Raw genomic sequence first — 23064 nt, 5'->3', positions numbered from 1 at the left:
AAAAATAAAATATGTGCGATTGCAAAGTGTTAAATGAGTAATAAAAAAATCAATATCCAGTTATTCACAACAAACAAAGCCTAGTGATTGTAAATAGTGTTTAAACTGTTTAGATCAATATGTAATATGGACACACCATTAACGCATATATAGACCAACCAGCTAACCTGACTATCACAGCATATAACAGTAGAACCACGATCATAATAGATCTCCTATTGGGTTTGGACCTAATTGGCTCGTCCATCCTGTCAGTAATTGTGTGCGTCCCTTGAGTGTTGATGTATTTGACATGCTGGGAAAGGGGTTTCGGGAGAGAGAGAGACTGTAAGCGAGTTGGATAAAGTCTCAGAGATCCAATACAATTAAGTGATTTACTTACAGGGATGTTTGTGACCCTGATATAAAATCTGTGAGACGTACAAGAAGAACCCTGTAGCTGAGTTAGAGCTTGTGGATGGGCATCCTTTTGGGATATTAAAGGGAATACACCTCCGCTTTTTCTTGAAGGAGTCCATGTTTACACTATTCGGAGGCCATTTCAGGCATCCAGTTAGTAAGCTCTATGTTCTGCTGAAAATCTAAACTATTTATATTTCGTCTTCGGTTGCTTAGATGTCAGATGGCGCCACACGCAAAGGTCAGATGTGCTGTTTTTTGGGGCCCGACTGAGTATCATCAAGTGCTCCATGACATTCTGGGTCTGAGCTGCGTCTTCTATACACAATGATTAAAAAGTGTTTATAGAGCTTGGAATATATGTGGTTTCATTTCTGCACCTACACATTTATGAAGTTGCACTTTGCAAGATGCATAAAGTCATGTAAGACTTGATTAGTAAAAAAAAAAAAGTCACTTTTTAAAGTGTATTTCTGAAGTGGCAAGCCTCATTCATTCAGCCATATAATGTACAGGTAATACTATACACCATGAAATTAAATGTTCCTCCAGAGCATGACAAGGCTTAAACCATACAAGACTGCAAACAGAATTACAAAAGGTACACAGCATTATAAAAATATAAATATATAAATACAGTATAAATACATACAGACGAAAAAATTACATTAAAATTCCTTACAGTTTCTAAAACAAAACAACTGCACCACGCCAGTCCGACGTAAGATTTCTCCTCTGAATGACTTTCAAATCTGTCTGATTAATAAAAGACTCTGTGGTTTCACAGCAGCAGCTCCCTGCACCCGAACAACTTTTGTTTGGGTTTGTAATTGGATTTAACAAGCACAAGCTGCGACACAGCGTCATTTCTGTTGACTGCATGTCATTTGAGAGCAATGTGTTGAATCTCAACATTTTATTGATCGAACGGCAGCATCGAGTGATTTCCCTTTAGATCTTTATGCGCTTAATCCATTCAAAGTCTGTGCATCACCTCAACGTAAATGTTGCCATGAAATCAAATCTCTCACAATGCATCTTAAGGAATCTTATGGAATCTGAGCCCTTGTTAGTGTTTTTTTCCCCCCGAGTATTAATTCAAATAATCCGTGTGGGGATTAATTTGTGCTTATATTTCTGTATATAGCATCCAGGAGATTGCATTCAGAAAATCTGCTTGTGGCCAAACAGCTAGGCTGGACAAGCCTGCATCAGGCAGCTCTGGTCAGACTGTTTTCCACACAAAAGCATCCAGCAGATCAGACACAGGAATGTATAGAATTCAAAATGTGTCAAGGGAATTCAATAACCAGGCTCAGCCTCTATCCATTTAACCTAAGATGGGTTCACTAAGGATTACTGGTTTGGTTTCTATATTAAAGAAGATTTAAATAGTTAATTCTAGTCAAGTGGAGTTGATATGAGCAATTTGCCTTGACAAATAAAGCCTGACAGCATCCCTTTTGATGAAACCACCAATTTGCCAACCAGGTGTTATAACCACCTGACCTATTCAGATATCCATACCTGCTGGGTACAGAGCAGCTGCTGACCAAATGTCAAAGCAGGTTTTTGTTGTTATGGTGGCTTATTAATATTTTCCAGAAGGCAGTCATACTGTTCTTTCATTTCTTTCTCCCCTTTTAGCACTGACTCAATCAAAAGAGATAAGTCTTAAATCAAAATCACCACAATCATTAGCATTATTCAGTTATTTGTCATGCTGTTTATGTGTTAGTTAGAATATGGCAGTAACTCGGAACATACATATAATATACACATCTTTTTTTTTTTTAAATATTCACATAGATCATAAAAGGGTAACATAAACTCCATCAAAAGCGCTCTCGAGGCACTCAGGCTTATCAAGAGAGGTTTAGATACATTTTCCACTTTATTTATTTCCTGTTGTTGATAACTTGTGAAAGCTGCTTAGCGATGCTGACACAGGACGGAGTGTGCAGCCTGTACAGCAGTCACCTGCGCAGCACGAAGCTTGTGCCGAGAACCCGCTGCCTCTGAAAACCCAGCACTAATTACAAATTGGAAAGCACGAACAGATCTGAAATCAGCGCTTCGCGGGTTGGAAAGGGCACCGTGACACGGACACATCGCCACTCTCAAGTCTGAAACTAGGGTATAACTCACTTATAGCCCCCCAGCCACCAACCCTTTCTTGGGGTGGTTAAAACTGTCTTATATTAACGCCCAGCCAGGATCGATAAGGTAAACAGTAGACCTGTCATACAAATAAAACAGTGCACAGCCGCTTGCGCTACCTGCAGTGTTATTTAATGTATGTATGTATGTATCTTTGAGCGATATGTCATAGATTATAAACTACCCTGGATTATTTTATTTTTTCTCAAGTTTAATACATCACACAGAGAAAACAGAACTGTCTTACCTTCACGCCATAAGTTTCAGAATCTTTGCTTTCACAGGAAGCGGCTGTTAAATCCAAGATCATCCACAGTTAGCTCCCACTGTATCCTTTATTTGCTTTACTCATTGCTTACTCTTTAAAAAAACGAACCGTCTCTTCGCGTCGTCTCTGGTGCGAGGCATTAGTTCAAGCTGGTAGGTTAAAAAAAATAAACTACTGGGAGCCAAAATACATAGCCTAACAGTGAACGAATGAATTAAACAACACCTAAGATCACTTGCTGTTTTCCGGCCGTTTAATTAAACCCTCGAGGTTTATTTTATTTTATTTTTTTTAATTTTTAGATCAGTTCTGATCTTGAGAGAGCGGAGAAGCAGAAGCGGAAACTGTGCGGTGCCCTTCTGGTGTCCAGGAGCTTTACGCGGAGAGCTAAGTTACCTTCTGCACTGACGGAGACGGGAGACGCGGCGGCTGTGAAGAACTGTGGAAAATCAAGGCGGGGTTACATCTGTTTAATTCCTAAGAGGGATGCGTGTTTTGTTTTTTTGGGGGGTTTTTTGTAATGTCACCGGTGTAAGTGAAACCTTATTCCCTTATGTTTGCCTCAGATTTTCCACAGTTCTATCTTCTCTCCGTGACACGGGCTGTGCTTTTTGTGTAATAAGTAAATAATGGAAAATGGCAGTGTGTGATTTAAAAAAAAATTGGACATCTTTTGATCACTAAATAAACAGTTGGTTAATAAGTGGGCACATGCTAGGATGTGAGTTGGTGGATCAGCACAAGCAGTGAAAAATGGTAATGAAAGAAATGAGCGAACACATGGACTTACAAATCCATCCCACGCATTCCTCATTATCATTTTCTTAGATAATGATCTTTATTATTTATATATGTATTTTTTTTTTCATCTATTGCCAAACTTTGTCATTATTGTTAATTGCTGGCATTTCTTAGGAATCTGTTGGCTTTCATCCCAGCAATATTACACAGTGAATGCTACCAAGTAAAAGGACAGGAAGCAAACTGTTTTGTTTGTCCTTGGGACAAGTAATAAGGAAAGAATGTACAATTTCATATTACACCACTGAGATTTATTTGCACCTGCTGGTTCCATTCAGTACAAATGACACAAACCACCTTCCATCAGTGTGTGCATATATAGGGAAGTCCAAACCAGAAATATAAATGTTACATTGTTAAATTCTCCCAATTCTTTTTGATCTTTGGGCTGAAGGAAGGACAATACTCGGTGTATAAATGCTCAATCAACAATCTTTTATTCCATACAATTCAACACTTTATGAGCATAAACCATCCGGAGGGGAGATGAGCGCGGGAGGGTGTCCGCCTGATCTCGAAGTGTCTGAGCATTCCACACATTCTTATAGCTTAAGCTCCCCCTCCACTTAGTCATAAAACCTAAACATCCACATTCTTTCTCTCTCTCAGTGAGCCTAAGTTATGACCTTGGCTTCTGTGCAGTATGTTCTGTTCTTTGCTAATCAGACAAATAAGGCCATGACTCTCTGAAAACAGTATTTCTTATAACTCAGCAGCATAATGCATCATAAAACAATATCATTCATTCACAATGAATCAGCAGTCTAATGTAATAGAAATCAGTTTAACAAATGTAATAGTTATCACCTTCTAATTCAGGAGAATAATCCAAACTAAAACTACATAATAATTTCACAATCTTTAATTAGGGGTCTAACATGACATAAGATAATTAAAATAATCTCACAACATCAGGATCAATTTTTGACTCTTTGTAAGTGGCATTGGACTGTCGCTCTCTTTTAATGACTGCGTGTGTGTGTTAGACAAAACCTCCTAGAAAGAAACATAGTTGTTGATGATCCATTGATGATCCATTTATTCATTATTTTACAACTAGAAATGCAATGTTTTGGCACTTGTTTGAATAGTTATATTAAGTGTAGTCGTGCCCAACTGCAGCACTTAAAATCTAGCTTTTATATCATCTTGCTCTCCTTTACACATGTGACTTAAATAAGAACTTCCATTTAAGCCAGACCTGGACAATATATTCATATCACATTTGACATCGAAATAAAATATTAATTACAGCCGGTAGGCACAGAAATACATTAAAAAAGGAGGAAGTAGAATAAGTCCAACAGTATGTTATACTTGGTGGCAGACGAATCACCTACAGTTTTTAAATATGTTTTTCTAAATGAATTCCTCATTATGCATGCTTTGACTTGGGAATTCTCACGTGCAGTGGACTTCTTCACTATTAACACTGTTTGAATGCACAAATTTTATCTTTAATGAAGCTTGCCTCGTTTTTTCACAGGGTGACATTTCTTTGCATTGATTAGCAAACCTGACATTTTGCAAATATATTTCAAGTGCACCAAGAAGATACATTTAATGTTTAACATCAAGCTTTATGAATGCTTTCACATGGTTCCAAAAGTAATCACTTTGCAAGTGTGTGCATATTTCACACACATTCAAGAGAAAAAGGAAATGGCAAACCACTACCAGATAGATGTTTTCCCTTTACTGCGAATGTAATTAAAATAATGTTTTGGTTGTATTGCTTCTGTGGGCAGTTAAGCTGAGTGAAAAGTTTAGAAACGTCATCTACATACTCAGTTATAAGAAATAAGTAAATGAAGTGTGACTAAAACATGGCAACATGGCTGAAAGAACACAGACAAAGCAACAAAAAAAGCTAGATTACAACACCCCAAATCTTCACAGCGGATGAAATGTCACATATTAGTGACACAACCAGAGCATTAAAATTCTCCTCTGTTGGAGGCAGCTCTCACAAGGAGCAGCTTTTTTTTGCTTTTGCACTCTTGTGGGGACGTCTGTACCGAGGCAGATAGCCATTTTTGGATTTATGTCTGAATCACACATAAACACAGACACAAACAGGCACATAAACTCATACTGTGCACACAAAATATGCACACCCCCCAGGCTATCTGTGGGAGGCGCAAACACATCTAACTGCTAACTGCCATAAGGTAACGCTGGAGCCTGATGGTGCCTGATACGGTCTCTATTAATTTGTGACGATGAGTGGATGTCAGCAGATCGCAAAAATAAATGACAACAACTTTGACGCCCCCCAAATCAGAGTAATTTACAAACCAGTTTCACCCACATGTTACGCTAATGAACATCTCACAACCCACAAAAGGATTTCTTCCAGATAAGAGAACCACAAAGCACAATCTTAATGTCATGGGGCTAAGTTCTCGTCTCCAACTAGCACGCATTTTCAGCCTTGAATGGAGCTTGGAGAAATATTGTACATTCTAGACACATGCACGCCTTTCTAAGCCTGGCCAAGCACAGAGCCACCGCCAGTGAGCAGATGCTGGCTTTAGGTGAGCTGTGGAAAAAAATACATTGACCTGGCATGAAGGAGGGCCCTACTGTGACAGAAAAGACGTTCAGTCCCTATTTAACTCACATGAGCACAAAAAGCATGCACATATTTCCCATTCACTAGTCCTTAAAATGAATCATATTTTACACACCGGCAGTCAATGCTTTAAACTTGAACTCATCCTATAAAGAATTTATATGGTGTGACACTGGTGTGACATTGTGTGCTTGTTTCTGAGCTCTTTCCCTGGTTTAACACTTGCACTATACCCTGTCACACTGTATGCTGAGTGAGACAGAGTGACAAAGAGGGAGACAGTGTTGGCATGACTATCTGTTTGGGAGATAATAGCGACAGCAATTGCTCTGCAGAAAGGACTTAAGGCATGATGAGGAAGCATGAGATTAGAGATATCCAGATATAGGAAATGTGCTCGCAGCAGTAGGGTTGAGGCATGTAAATTACAGAAGTTAATATTCTGTTTTCAACATATCCCACAGTATGACTGAAAGCAATAATACCTTCATGCAATCCACTGCCAGACATAACTGAAAACACAAACTTTGGATTTGCATTGTGTATTTCTTTATGATGATGAAGACCGATAATGCAATTATGTTCATTAACAAGCGCATCAAATATGCATTAACTTGCAGCCGTAATGAATCCAAAACATGGACATTGCCACTTCCGTCTAGGTAACATTTGCTCAGCAGAGTCAAGTTGTTGAAGATTTAATCTTTTTAGTCATGCAAGTAGTCTAACACCAGAAATGAGGATGTTACATGGTGCACATCTTTGCCCCAGACTAAAATGTATAACAACAAGCATCACTTAAAGATGATTTCTTTTGATGATCACTTCATCTTCAGTATTGCAACATGTCAAAATGCAAAATTCATAAGCTCTGATATTTTTGTTTTAGAGCCTAATAGTGTTGTAGAAAAGTCCAGGGCACCCCTCATGTGGAAACATAAATGGAAACACATTTAATTTTAACTAGCTTGAAAGTCAGTGTGATCCCAAACTGCTTCAGTAATGTTGAGGTCCAAGCTCTGGGGAGGCCAATCCATGAGTGATGATGTTCAACTGCGTGTTTTTTTTTCCAGGTATAGTGCATGACTGTCTGTTTGTGGTTATTCTCATGTTGAAAAATGAAGCGGTTGTCAATGTAATGCTTTCCAGATTGTATTGCATGGTGGATCAAAATCTGATAGCACTTTATTTTGCTCATAATTCCATCAGTTTTGACAAAATCCACAGCATCACTGGTGGAAATGCAGCCCCAAACCACGACAACCATGTTTTACAGATGGCTGCAGACACTCGCTGTTGTACCACTCTCCTGACCTCATTCATATCACTCAATAGGACCACTGATTCTCGGTGCAGTTCTTGTTTTATCTGGCATAACTCAACTTCTTTCTCCTGGTTTATTGACAGCAAGCTTTCCAATGAGATCATTTCTGGTGATCTTCAGTGAACAGTAAGATGAATCGACTGAAGGGCCAGATGCAAAGCCAACATTTTGTCTCCTGTTTCTCAAGGGCAAAACTTTCAGATGTTATTCATCTGTTGTAGACATTTTTTTAGGCCCGGATATTCATCTTTTGTCCTCCCACTTGTCCAGTTTCTTTAAAACTCTTAAGTACACTCTTCACAAGAAACTGAGTTATGCAATTTTTTTTTTTTTTTTGGCTAATATCTCTTTGAAAACCACCATGCTGCTGCAGAAAATATTATAATATGCCTGTTACACCATGTTATCTTTGGCATTTTTTATGAATGCAGCTAAAGAATTGTGTGTTTTTGTCACAGGCTGCTGGTAATAAAGTCCCTAATAATACAATGTAAAACGAATACTTTGCTTAATCGCACAAAACCAGTTCATTCCTTGAGTTGGGTGTTTTTTTCATGCTTGAATGATTAATAGGTCAGTGGTGGTTTAATAAAACATTCCTTTGAAAATGGTCAGGTACAAAACTGAAAGGTGGCTCCATAGTGTAGCTTAATGCATTCACCTAACAAATGAAGGGTTGCTGGTTCAACACCAGCTGAAGGCACAAATCCTATTTGGGGTACTTTAGCAAGTACATACATGTGGTGCTACCTGCTGCAGCAACCCCTTGTGACAAGGGAGCAAAGTAGCTTTAAAGGCAGTAGACTGAAAGTGAGTGTGGAAGCAGCCAGTGTGTCAACATGCTAAGTTTGTACGTATACATTTCACTTTCAGAAGCTTCATGGGCAGTACAATCATGCCACCAAATTCATTTTCAAAATCAGCTAAAACAATGTGGGCCTCACAAAGTCAGATTTGCTTGAGTCCTGTTTAAAAAAAAAAAGAATCTGTAAAAAATAAATTAAACGCTTATAGTCTAATTATAAAGGCTCACTCAGGAAGTGAGCAAATAAACTCGGGATCCTGTCTGAAGTTCTTATGTAAAAGGATGTAGTCAGTGTCTGTCGCATTCTCTTCACTAGAAATGCTCAGTTTAGTTTACATGAGGTTGCTGCCTGGGCAGAGAAGGCAGGAGGCAGGACACAACACAACCACTCGCTAACTGTGACTTCTATTTCCTGCACTACTCTTAGATTGACACGCATCAGCAGCAGCAGCAGCAGCAACCGTTTAATGTCTCATCCAACAGCATCAAACACTTGCACTCATCCATGCACTTCCAGTGCTACTAATCAACGCATTGTTGGTTATGGGTTTTTTTAATTCCTTGACAACTATCAAAATATTGATAATAAATCCCTGTAAAAGATAAACTAAGCCAATAGTTAGATGGCTCACTAATTCCTTGTAATACAGTGTTAGAACTGCATAATGTACCACAATCTGGTGGTCGAAAGAAATAAAAACATAAAGGGGTGAAAGAATTTAAAAAGGAGAACAAAATAATAGTGAATGAAATGATGGAATGGTAATAGTCAGTTAAATGCATTAATGAGGAAAGCACTGTTAACTTCTGAAAACTGAATGCAAAGCTGTTTAGCAACATGAAACCCAGAAGTATTCATAAGACACAAAAACAATGTAGAAAAAGGCTTTAAGTGAATTTAAATAAGAAAAAAATTAAATTAATGTGAAGGCAAGCCATAGCTTGCCCTAGAAACGAACTGCAGAGCTGCTTAAGTTTGTCTCCTCCTCACTGATACTGATTCAACTTGTACTCTCAGGCAAAGTAATTATGCATTTTAGAGGACAATATGGGGAAGGATGTAGCCATAAACGAAAACAAGAAGCCACTTTCTGCACGCAGGATTTGTGTTTATTTCACATCCATGTTCAATTGCACCATTTCCTGTGGAATGTGGAATTGAACTTTCCTCGCTACATTGGAATTGCGCTATACAGCAAACACGGCATCATTGTTACATTTTATTGGACGGTACGCTAGAGCGTACAGGAAACTACGGATGAGAGAGGAAGTGATGTGCTGAAGGTAGTGGGAGAAACAGCAATGTTAATGATTATTTCCAGAAATCTAAAAAACATCTAATGAACCATACTTTGCTTTATGATGACTGAGTTATACATGTTTCCCCAAAGTAAACGCAGATTCACACTGTGATTGGTAGAACAGAGAGAGAGACAGGGGCAGGGTGAACAGAAAACAGTCTGGTAATTTAAAGCTCAAGGTCAATAGCCGCTGTAGCTGCCAAGCCAAGCAGCATGTGGACAGTCTGATGGGGCACAGTGGAGTTGCCTCTGCATTCACAAACAAGTTTGTTAGCCTTATGTCCAACTATGAGTAAGTGCAAGGACTTGAGTGTTTGCCTGCAAAGAACTTGATGAGATGCTTTTATTTATCCTGTTCCAGCTGCTGGAACTGATTGCACAGTGATTTCAAATTGAAAGGGCTTTTGCTTCAAAGTAGCTGTTACAGTTTTTCTCAGTCGCTTTGGTGCGTTTCTCAGAACACCATTAACATTTGCACAGCAGTTAGTGCATTTCCCAAAACAATTAGTGCAAACTGCAAAACCTAGTGGATAGCCTGCAAAAGCACGTCACATGCACAGAATTGATTATCCATACCTCAAAAGCAAGTATCCATGTCAATGAAACTGTCAGTGCCATCAAAATGAAAAGTCTTGACACCATCTTTATGAACAAGATAGTCAAATGGCATTGTCATGTTTCCACTATGACAGTTTATAATTTCAGTGTTTCCCATTGCAAAAACAATTGGTGACACCTGAAAATGCTGACGACAGCACTATGGCCTACCTGTACAGCCATCTGAAATCTGCAGTAAAGTCACTGTAGATGTTATGGGAGTCTTGGGAGTAACTGAGACACTGAATACGTATGTTTCACATTTCCATTGTGTAGAAGTGTTTGTAATCCTACAGAATTGTGCAAAAGAAAAATATGCTACAGTCACTTGTGCACTGTAGAATACATGTAAACATAAAATCACCAATTTGGTAGAGCCTCCTCATGAGTGACAGCTGTAATTCACCTGAGATCAATTGTTCAATTTCAGAGACATTTCCAGGAAAAATGATACAGAAAGGTATAGGATTTGCTTGACAGATGGCCAATATTTGGCATGTGATAACTAGTTCAACAATTTTGTGTGTGATGACTTAAGCAATGGATGTATGACTATTAGTTTTATTGGGAATGACTATTCAGCATCCATAGGTATGATTACTTTTGACTGACATGACATAAGCAAATGGAAATGTCAGAAAGCAGCAGGGAAATGTATGGAAGCAACTGATTCATGTCCAAAATCATTTGCAGTTTGTTCAGAGAGAGGAGAAATTGCTACTATGATGTGCACAAATGACTGAGTGTTGTGGAGGTTGAACTAATAGTTATGGGAATTTCAATTCTGATCTGAGAAACGCACCAAAGCGACTGAGAAAAACTGTAACAGTTTGATTCAATCCAAAATCGATTTACATTTTTGTCTTTGTTTTTCACTTTCCTGTAGCTCGTACACATTCAGCATTGCTTATTTTGTTTCTGTACTATTATATATTTCTGTATTTTTGTATAGATTTATTTCACTTCCAGTATAGTTTGGTATTTTTTAAATGATGGGACACAGTAAGAAAGTAAGATAGATAGATAGATAGATAGATAGATAGATAGATAGATAGATAGATAGATAGATAGATAGATAGATAGATAGATAGATAGATAGATAGATAGATAGATAGATAGATAGATAGATAGATAGATAGATAGATAGATGACCAGGAGGTATAATTCAATCTGGATTAAACCTGCAGCAGACAGCTGCTAAATAAACAGCAGATAAAAAGAAAAGCATAAAAAGGCTTTAGAAAATAAACAAGCCAATGCTGCGCACCATATCAGCATTAATGGCAGCTGTGCTGTGGCATGTGACTGCATGTATTGGCTCTTTTGTGTGCCTCAGAGTTGAGCACTGATTCCTCCAGTGGCTTTACTGCTAGTTTAATCAGCTCTATGTGGGCTCAGAGCCACAGAGGGATGCATGTGATGTTTCTTAGCTCTGTCATTAACAGCTTCTTCTACATAACCGGGAGGGAGGATAAGATGAATTACCTGATTAAATGTTGTGAATATTAATTACATTTGTAAGTAAATTATCCCCATTTGGAAATATTCCTGTTGCAAGTATTGAAAAACCTTCCTGCATCAATGGTCAAAGGAGCTTGCAAAGAAAAGCGTCTGGACTTCTTTAAGTTACTTGAAGACGTTTCACCTCTCATCCGAGAAGCTTCTTCAGTTCTAAGGTCAACCTGGATGACTGAGAACCTTCACAGACCTTCCTGCATCAATAAATCTCACTCATGTGTTCCTGATGTTTTCTTCAGCATGGCCTGAGATTAATAACGAATCCAACATTTCAGTTAAATGGTCAAGTTTACTAACTCCTTCACCAGTAAAGCAAAGGACAACTGGCCAGAACCCTGTGTTCACTAAACAGCTTAATCATTCCGAGAAACTCTCTGAACACTACTATAGCTATATTGCATAGTCACATGATTTTTTTCTGTCTATTATTGAGCATTATTTTAACCCTAATGAGTATGTATCTATGTGCAATGAGCCAAAAGTATGGATGCTAACACGATTTCAATAAGGAAAGATTATTTTGATAAATCACGATTTATTGAAATAGAGAAATTATTCAGTGTATTTGGAGATTACCCATCCGATGGCAGATTGAAATCACAGTGGTGATAGGATTTAGGACAGGATCCCCTGGAGTCTGCATGCTGGTGGTGGTGAAGGTGAAGACTGTGGCTTGGATGGAGCTCTGAGTGACTTGGGTGATGTGGAGATGGTTCGGAAGTTGGTTGCAAGAGTGAGCGTCTGAAAGGTTGAGTGACCGAGAGTATAGATTTAAACCATGCACTGATTGGTCACTGATTGGCATTAGTATAGAGATTGACAGCATGGGAAAGTGGTAGTGATGGTAGTGGTAGGGTAATGAATAGAATAGCAGCCTAACACCCATGAAAGCAGGCCAATGAGTGATTACAGATCTTCCTTATTGAACTTCCACATGAGTTTCATTACTTAGCACTCCACACTTTGGTACAAATATGGGCACTACCCACTATGAGTCGGCATCAATTTTAGCCTTGACGCTAAAACCCAGGGAACAACAGAGGATTTCCAATAGCTGCATTAATCTTTCATGCAAAGTCTGAGATTTTAATGTCTTTAAAACTTCACAAAATGAGAAGAAAAAAACAAAACCAATGTCAGTTTACAATATTTAATGGTAAAAAACACACATATAGAATGGATCCCTATATTTCTGTGACTTCTCCTTTTCTATAAGAAGCCTAATCAAGCTAATCTGTTGTTACAAAGAATAAGACTGCACCTGAGAAATAGTTTGATGACGGAGCCACTGCCCAACCCTCTAAAAAAGCACAAGCCAATTCTTTTCACTAAGATTTAAGTGCAGCACATTAAGCAGGCTCAACTCATCGCATCCAAAACATGTTTTTCTACCAAAACATGTTTTGCACCATTCGGTTTTTAAAGGGCGTTCATTGTTGAAAAAAGTTTGAGAAACGCTGCTATAAATTGCCAGTGTGGGCTTGTGTTTGAGCATGTGTTTTACAGCCTGTGTACTACCAGTATAGCTGCTGATGCTTCTGCTATTACCAAGATAAGGCGAATCGCATTCAGTCACCATATGGTCTCACCTTCCCGCTGAGACCAACTGTCATTTGTTAAGATGAGAAAACAACCAGCAGTTTTGTTTTCCCAGAATCCCAGAGATTGGCCTACGGCCTTTATAGACTGCCGCAACTAAAAACCCAGCGTCTGCACGACTGGAGAGGACAGATGAAAGGACGTAAAGCGACACAATGTGAGAGGAAGATTTTTCAAATTCCGTTTTGCCTCTGTTTTTCTTCAACCTTCATTCCACCACTTTTTTTTGTTGCAGAAACACCGCTTCTGCATTCATTTTTCACTAACGTCAAGTCAAATCTTGAACACTTGCACTTTACTTTAAAATCTGAAATGCACCTTGTGCTACTTCTGTAGTCTTTTGGAGCCTAATGGCCAGGGTGAGTTGGAGCAGCATTTGGAATGTAGCTCGCCGTGTGTCTTCGTTTAGTTTGAGAAAACCTTGTCATTTTTTAAAAACAAATAAATAAATAATGTATGCATACATCGTTTCTCCTGAATATTTAATTTGAACATTTTAACCCCAGTAGTGCAAAGCTTGCGACTGCCCTCTATTTCCATGCTAATGCCCAGATTGGCTCATTATATTCAAAGTTTGCCTGAAAGACACTCATTTTCTTTTATAGCTGCAGGGCCTGGCAGGAATATTCCGGAGGCTCTTTCGCACAGTCTACACAATATAATGCAGTTAAATAGATTGTGCCGAAAGAAATTATTAAATTGAAAAGTTTGTCAATTCTTTCTGATTTCCACAGCTCCCAGATGTGAGCCTGCTTATTCCCATTTGCATTCTGTACATCATTTCAAAGGACTGTGTGACGAAATCCTTTTCTATTAGGTGAACTATCAATCTTGCTGGTAAAAATTACAGCTATGTACAAAAGAAGACATTTTTCTTCTGTTCGGAATGAAGCATTATTTCCATTACAGCTGACTACATCGACAAAAGCCGGGCATTTTCTTTGCTCAGCATCGCTCGATGAAAAGGGCAAAGTTTTGAACAAGACTTTTTGAGTTCTTAGGAAAACTTTGGCTCATTATAAGGAAACAGATAAACAAACAGTAGAAGATTGGGAGGGGGGAGAAAAAAATCACAAACAGAAGGGCAGATGGATGAGAGATGGCAGGGCTGCACAGATTGCCGGACAAGTAGAGAAACACAAAGCCTCAGGTAATAAAGGCGTAAAGAGTTCAAATGCCCTCAGTAGCAGGAGGATAAGGATCTTCATTTTAAAGAACCCAACTCTTGACTATAATTGGAAGCTAGTGAGTGCTGAGAAGTGAATCTATGATGTGATCATTAGGCTAAGTGTGGAGGGCTCCTGTGTAGTGAGTGAGGGGAGAGGAAGGACGATGAACAGAGATAGAGAGACTAGTAAAGCCAAAGGGGGGGAAGGTTTCTTTTGGGTTTTTTGTTGTTTTTTAGAACAGAAAACATGCACCAAAGTGCAAAACCACAAGTGTCTTGATGGAGAGATGGAGGAGGAAGGACCTGACAGAGGTTGAAAATACCCAAGAATAATCACACTCATTCAGGACATCCGCTGACACTTCATCCACCAACCTGCGAGGACTGAACACAGAGTAAAACAATACATCTGTGTCAGAAAAAGGCAGCAGGGAGCAGCTTCTTGTGCTTAGACTGTGTGGCAACAAGAAAAATGGGAACTTTGGTGCTCCTTTGTAATACCTGGCATTGGTTTGGTAAAGGTAACGGAGAGCGTGCGGATTAAGGCATTCGCTTTTGCAATGTGACAACACTGGTATTAGCGTTAAGGCCACTACACCAATGATTGTAGTAAATGAGTCATTATCACCTGTTTTAAATGGACATGTAAAACCTTAGGTACTAACCTTGCAGTTATGGGCCTGAGAAAGGATGCTTTAGCTGCTATTATATTTTATGGCATGAAACATCTTGATTTGTTTTGATCTTTGTAATCATTAATATATTGTGCCTAAATACAGCTGACCACAGAATTACTGTATAAGAAATGCCCTTTCTATTTAGCTTGATTCATTGCTATCTGTCACTCACTTAAAGTGCATCTCCCATCCCTTAACGCTGCACCGAGCTATAGATTGTCCTGCTCTTGCCGACTGACTCAAGCTCCCTCCTCTAATTAGCTTCAAGTAGAACCACCGCTCAAGCTAAATATTTTATCTTGCAGTGAAGGTCACGTTGAAGCCCCGTATAGGATGTGATTTAAGAAAACGTCTTAATTTATGCAATTATCAAAGCCAGGCAGCGTGACCAAAACAGGAATCATTTTGCATTACTCTAAGAAAAATAATGAAGAGAATGGTCCAGGAGCACAGACCTCTGTAGATGTGTCAGCAAACAACAAATGCATTAAAGATGGACAAATGAACCATGTCTAAAGGATGGTGCCTTGGAGACGTGGGGTTTGCAAGTGAGGCATGCAGTCTGAGTCAAAGGCCACACATGAATTTTCATGATTTTCATGTAATATCTGCACACACTGGTTTAGCCTCACCTGTTTCCATTGGAGCATTGCTCTTTTCAGACTCTCTCTTTTCATGTCCAGGAAGGGACAGTGTTATTCATCGCCTTACAGCAGCGAAGATGGGGGGGGGGGGGGGATTACAGTGCAAAAACTGTCCTCATCTGCATCTTTACAATTATTCATGAGCCCCAAACACTGAGAAGCTGTGATCTGTATTTACATAAGGAGTCTGGACCAGGCAAGAGGTCTCCTTGCCCTGGGTGTGTTGTGTGCCTGAGTGCCGTCTCCTCTGACTCTAGACATGCATCCTCAGGCAACCTATGTACTTCCTGTGTTGATCCATGGAGTGTGTCAACTTCAAAACTGTCATGCTGTCTCTCTCTTCCTCACTCTTTTGTTTTAATCTCTCTTTCCGTCTTCTCTCACTTCACTGAGTGCACTTTACACTGTCATCGCTGTCATCTCGGAGCTGGAAGTCAATGTTTTGTGGCTGCCTTTTCTGTTCTCTCTCTTCCTCCTGCTTGCATTTTGTGTTGGACTGAATTCACAGCATCTGTTGGGGGAACTTACAGAGGAGCTATTCTGCTCATTGATTGCTTGTCTCAGAAAATTCCTCTTTGCCATAAACCTGTATGCATATGGCAGCAGGTTGTCTATTAATTATCCTTTAGTGTTCTGATTGATTGGGGTACAGAAGCCGTTGCTTTGCTGCTGCTGCCGTGCTGTGAGGCAGGAGAGGATAGGACAAGGATGCAGAAAGAGGATTCAGAGAGATAGGAGGAGAAGCAAAAGAGAAAGATAAGAAGATGGGATGGGCAAGGAACCAATAGAGGCTGGGGGGAGTCCATGAATAATATGAAATGACATCACAAAGGAAAGATCAGAAGTACCCTGCTGTTTCGAAAGCCACGAGGCATGTGGTTTCAAAAATTTCAACATAAACATTTAAACATCATTTTGATTCAGGCATTTATTCAGTTGTATTCAAGTACCACGATAGTCCACAGGTATTTCATCCTGTAAGCATTGCAGCACAAACTCTACTGGTTATGGGCATTAACAAACTTTCTTTTCCTTTTTTTAGCAGCAGGTTTGAATGAATGGCTCTGGGCAACGAGAACCTTTGAAATATTTAGTGATGCAGTCTTAAAAGGGAGACTTACTGTACAGGATACTGCAGCCTCAAAGGTCTACAGGGAACGACATGATTTGGAGCGTTTGTGGCATTGCCTGTTCACGCTGTCCCTCTGTGATAGTGCCACTTGATTGGCATGGGTGCGTGTGAGTGACTGTGTTTGTATATGTTTGTGTGTTTGAGAGTGGCCTTTATCTGGTGGAATGACTGCTGACAGAAGTCCTCGCTACGCAATGTGTTATTGACTGTCACTCACCGGGACCTTCATGACCATCACAATCAATTAACGTCTTATCATATAGCCAAGAAGTGAGTAGAAATGTCTCTATGGTGGGTTGATTTCAAGGGCAACAGATGAGCTGAGTAATCCACTCGCGCGGTTTGTCAAGGAGGCCGGCCAAAGACAGAAAGTCCATTTAAAACAAAATAAGACTTGGAGAAAAACAAGGGAGTAACGGGGATCAATTTCACGTACAGAAGAAAAAGAAGTATTTAACGATATTCAATCTGCTGCTTATGCTGTATGTGTCCACTTTCAGCAGTCAATGCTCATTAGTAATCTGTCTTTCCTTCCTCATCCTTAATCACCAGGTAGTACAAAGAAAAGGCTATATGGCTAAAACAAAAAGAGCAGCTGAGATGTGTAGGTGCATTTTGGAGCGGTAGTTTTCTTTTGAAACCGCTCAGTTAGATAAACTTTGTCAGCCTGTTGTTTTGCTTTTGCTGCTTTGTTAGTAACACCATGCCTATGGACTGTGGGAGGAAGCCTGGATTCAAACTCAGAACCTTCTGGATGTGAGGCAATGATGCTAACTACCACACGCTGGTGTTAGAACCAAGCTCCAGCTCTGTAATGCACAATATTTTTTCAAAACCTATGTATAGTTATTGGTTTTTTTCTTAAAAAGATTAAAACAAACAAAAATGACAAAGGGCCAGTCCAGTATTGTGTGCTATAGTCCTTTTCCACAAGTACCTACTTGGTTTGACTCAACTCACTTTCCATTACAGTTGAGGACTCTCTAAAGTGTGCAGGGCCATTAACGCAATGTGGCTGAAAGTCCTGCGACATCATTTGATTGCGACACAAGCACAACAGTGGAAGAAGTCAAGGGGATGACATACCTGCAGCTCGGTGTGTGGCTTTTGTCAGACTCAGGCACCACAGTGTTGTTTTTAGAGCTGCGGTTTCCAAAGATGCCAGGTTTCAAATATGGCACTTTTGATTTTCGTGAAGGAGTCACTCTCATAACTCTTACATTTTTAGATCGCCTCAGATCACTTGGAATCCCAGCCTGAGCACAAAAAAATTACATGGTACCTAATGGATAACCCTAAAAACTGAAGGAGTCATTTTTTATCATGAGCATATGTAATTGTATTTATTTTAACACCTGCATTAAGTTTAGTTTGCATGGATTTCATTTGGGAAATATTGACACAGAAGGGGAGACAATTTCAAAGACGAACAGATTAAAAGTGCAAGCTAGATTAAAATTGTGGTAAAATGATGGTCTGAGGTCATTAGTTTGCCAGTCATGAGACTACAGTTTGTATCCTGTTTAGGAGTTTTGTCGTTTGTTATTTGTTATGCTTTCATTTCAATCATCCACTTGCTCCTTCATGGTCTCTTTTTTTAAAACTTTCACTCATACATCATTTTTCTTGGTTTCGTGGGAGTATGAAGTATAAAACAGACCCTTTAACAACATGAATCCTGCACTTTGAAAACTGGGCCAATAACAATCACCCACCTGTGACAAGTTGGTGAGAGACTGTTGATAACTTTAGCCAAAGTGAGTCTTAGAACAGATGCCAAAGGCCACCTTGTCTATACTTTTGACATGCCCAGGGAGCACAAATAGAACTGGCTGATCTATCAGGACACATAAAAATGAAGTTCAAAAAACACTGTGGAAGTGACATATACTAAGACATATTGTAAAGTCAGCATTTGATGTTGCCTCTCGGCTGCTTGGTTAACACATAATATGAATAAGTTGACCACATGTTGAGGTTTCTGTTAAATTTCACTCTTTTGTTTTGTTTTCTAGTAGATTTCTCAATTTCAACACACAATTATAATTGTGAGTGTTATTAGTTGTGTGTGTTATTTCCTCTTTTATGGATGTTCGTACAGAGGCTATATTAATATTGGTTTACTGCAACTACTTCAGGTTTACGTCTCACAGCCAGCAGTACAAACATCACCTTCTGAACGAGCTGCTCATGAGTTGCTATGTGTACACAGACAGGCATGTGGCAAGTGGAAATAGATACTGTACAAACACTGTTATGTGTGTGGCACTCGAGCATCGCAGTGCTGTGCAGGTAAGATCTGTCTATAAATCAAAAGAAAGAGACACAGATAGGAAAATAATTGATAGGCATGTTTTTGTTTATGCTCTTTTTAGCACAAATTCAGCATGAGCGGCTCCATTAGTAGCTGGAGATAGATGCTTTGCTCATAGGCACATGGATATTTGTTGCTTGGCGACAGGAGAATGATAAGAATCACCCCTTCACATTAATTTCTCTTGTGCATCAGTGATTTTGAACCCATGCGCAGCTCCCCTGCTGCTCAGTCTTGTTTTCCAGCAATGAAAGCCTCCACCAACCCCCACTGTTGGTTCTGCAGAGCCATTACCAATCAAGTAGATCTATTAGGAGCACGGTCAAAAAGCTTTGCACTTTCTCACCAAGCTTTACCTGCTTTATTTCCAGCAGTTCCTGTTGGAAAACCTGGATACCTCAAGGCTGTAGATTGGAATATTTTGTGCATAAATCTATATATGCACTCTGGCGTTAGTTTATTTCAAGCTACGCAGAATGTCCACGATCATGTATTTGCACAAACTATTAGAAGACAAATAACCATGGACACTGGCTATTTTCTATATTGGAAAACCAAATATTAAAAAAAGTGTTTAAGGAATGTAAAAAGCATGTTTACCTGTGTCATCAATAACACATGTCAGGAGTTATGGCGAGAGCTTTTGTAAGGACGAAAACTTCACAGAGCGCCGATGAACGTTGACATCACTGCATAAATATGAAGAGGAGTAAAAAGCCAAGAGATAAACTTGATGTTTTGTCTAATCCCAAACAGCGAAAAAGTGGCGGCACGTCGTTTTATTGTTGTCCCCCCCCATTCTTTTAAATGTATTCGGTTCAGTGACACATACTGCATCAAAGCCTAGTCATTTTTACTTTGAAATATTTAGTTTATCCTGGCTTTTGCGGTGAACAGGAAAGGTACACAGTATAATTCATTGTGTGACTGTGGAGACTAATATATTCAGTCTAGCTTTTACAACAAGATTGAATACAAGAAAAGCGCTTGCATAACTCATTTTTTCCCCCAGGAAACAAATTTACTGCAGGACAAATATGTGCCGTGAAATGTCTGTTTGTGTGTGTGTGTGTGTGTGTGTGTGTGTGTGTGTGTGTGTGTGTGTGTGTGTGTGTGTGTGTGTGTGTGTGTGTGTGTTTCTGCATGATCCCTGCACACTCAGTTAAGGTGGCTTTTTACAGGGAAGCAGTTCTGCTTCAAGAAAAATGAATAAGACACCAGAAATGCACTTCTAGGAAACTCAATTGTTTTAAGTCCCCTGTTCAGACTGATACACTCTGTGTGGAACCGTCAGTTTTCTGTCCGGATATTGTGACATAAGAGAACTTTTAGGACATGACTTACCATTTTAAAATAAAAGCAAATCTTACACACTCTGTTTCTGTAGTGCTTTTGTACCTAGTCAAGCTCAGGAGGCATTAAACCATTTTACAATTCCACTCATGATTCAAGTTTGAGTTTTTACTTATTTAGCTTACTTGCATACATACATTACATCTGCTGAGTCAGTGTTTTTCCTCCAATTGATTCTAAATTGCTGTTTTTTTTAGCAATAATGAGCAGAACAATGTGAAAAGGCTCTCTTCTAATGGTTTATGGCAGCATAGCTAGCCAGCACTCATGATTATGTGATGTAAATAAAGATTGTTTTCACACTTGGAGATCTAGATGGTGTTCGAATATGTTTAAGCCAAAAGTCCAGCAAATTTGGTAAGTGTGAACACTGCGTACTGCCAGCCAATTGTCAGCGTCTGCTTTTGCTCCAGTGTTCTTCTATCCTTCTCATAAGTGTTCTCGCTGTGCCTGCCATCACCGTCCTCAGCCATGGTTCCAGAAATCTGGGCACTTGTACAACAGAAAGATGAATAATTAAACTATGCTTTGGTGGATGAGGACAATATATTAATGGAGGGCTAATTTATATTTCCTGTAGTAATTGGACTTCTATCTTGCTATAACTACAAAACAATGTTTAAAAGAAAGCCTCAGAGAGTTACTGGGTTTCAAGTCACAACATATTCATACTTTTATGAATATGTTTTATGAATATGTTTACAAGAGCAGATTATAAATTAATGAAAAGTATTGATATTTATATTTATATAAGAATGCATCAATCCATGCATTTTCTCAACTAATTATCCAATTCAGGTCCACAGCAGGGCTGGAGCCAATCATAGCTTACTTTGGGGTAGATGCAAGGTGCACCCCGGTCCAGTTACACGTCTATCACAGGGCCAGTACAATGCAATTATTTATAAAATAATTTTTTGTGCTTTTATTGACATTTCACATGTTTTCGCAGCTTTTTCGGACAAGGTTTGAGTAATCAAATGAAAGTTAATGTTCTTCCACAGGGTAGTTAAAATGAGAAAACTGAGAGGGCCAATTTCCTCGGTAAATACTGTAAAAGATTATCTACTAGGCGCTCTTTAAAACTTCACTGCTTCTGTATTTACTTCACTCTCCCTTTGAAGGGCAGAGCTTCTAAAAAAGATCACTGGGGTCAGATTGGTTACGAGCACACAACAGCAGCACTACAATTTCTTCGTATTATTACTCGGACTACATTATTAAATAGATTCATGGTTCTGTAGGAAATTACAGCCCACAAAAAAAAAGACTGAAGCTGAAAATAAATAAATAAACACACAAAATATAATGTGACTTTTGTAAACAGCTGCCTTCCCTGTATAACACCAAAATACTTTAATCATTCATCCTATTTTATTCGAAGTGGCTTGTTTTGTTTTTGAGGTTTTGCCTACAAAACTGCTTCAGCATCTGCTTTTTTCCTCTCCTTCCTGCATCTCACAATTTTTCCTGATTTCGGGCCTTTGACCTAAGTCGAGGCAGATAACGTCAGCTGTTTTCACTGGCAGTAAACCTCTGCAGGGATTTAAGAGCATGGATACCTCAGTAACCGGCTATGCTATGTGGTTTCCTATTGATCCAAAGCGTTCATTAGTTGCTGTCCCAAAATTATTAGTTGAGTCACAGAGGATGCACACATTCATCTCTGCCAGGGAAGCTTGAAGGCTCAATTAAAGTACAGAGGGCATATTGCAAATTATGTAAAAACAAAAACAACTGAAATATGATTAAAGATGTGGAGGAAATTTCCTGTTTACGTGCACCCTGTGTTAAGTAATCCCAGAGGATGGTCTCCCACATCGCATGAAATAGCAGTAAAAAAAGAGCAACTGTTATTTCTCGCTGCTGTATAACGTTATCCCCACAGATTAAACCTGTACTGGTGAGAAGCAAGCGAGTTTAATTATCTGGATTTTATCTGTGGAATAGTGAGTCAAGTCTTGGGTTGTGAGATGTATATATATATATATATATATATATATATATATATATATATATATAGACTGAGTGTGAGGTTTCTCGCGTGTGTTTGCACTCATAGCCATGGGGCCAAAATACCATTTATCAGACATATTGGGGCTCTCTCTAACTAGTAGTGGTGGGAAGGATATCAGTCAGCTGCTTCTTTGGCTGCACCACATAAGTAGTAAATCAGCGGGTTTGTCAGATGCTCGGTTGTGTTTTAAAACCTTCTTTTTTTCTCTCCCCATATTAACTTTAGTCCTCGTAGCATAATTCCAAATCTTTACAAATCCAGTGGATTAATTACCCTGCCAACTGTGTGTTTATAATCAGGTTTGGTTCAGTGCTTCTTCTCTCGGGAAATAATGTTGCAGTTAGTATATCAATATGTAAAAAAAAAAAAAAAAAAAAGTAAATCTAATTGACAGACCAGCAGATGATTGATT

General features: G+C 39.1%; 1 protein-coding gene across 1 annotated transcript in view; it reads right to left on the bottom strand.

The window, feature by feature from the left end:
- The window catches only part of drd2a (dopamine receptor D2a), a 61724-nt gene extending 58442 nt beyond the window's left edge, over window positions 1-3282 (bottom strand). The window contains exon 1 of the mRNA XM_085243402.1: window positions 2807-3282. The gene's annotated coding sequence lies outside the window, so the exon portion shown is untranslated. The remainder of the gene's footprint in view (window positions 1-2806) is intronic.
- Between the last annotated feature and the right edge of the window lie 19782 nt (window positions 3283-23064).

The sequence above is a fragment of the Mchenga conophoros genome, linkage group LG14, assembly GCF_057382185.1.
Source record: "Mchenga conophoros isolate Kocher_MC1m ecotype Shallow Benthic linkage group LG14, M_conophoros_male_GT1.1, whole genome shotgun sequence".
Lineage (NCBI taxonomy): Eukaryota > Metazoa > Chordata > Actinopteri > Cichliformes > Cichlidae > Mchenga > Mchenga conophoros.
The sequence above is the reverse complement of the archived record's forward strand: the minus strand, read 5'-3'. Positions and strand labels throughout refer to the sequence as shown.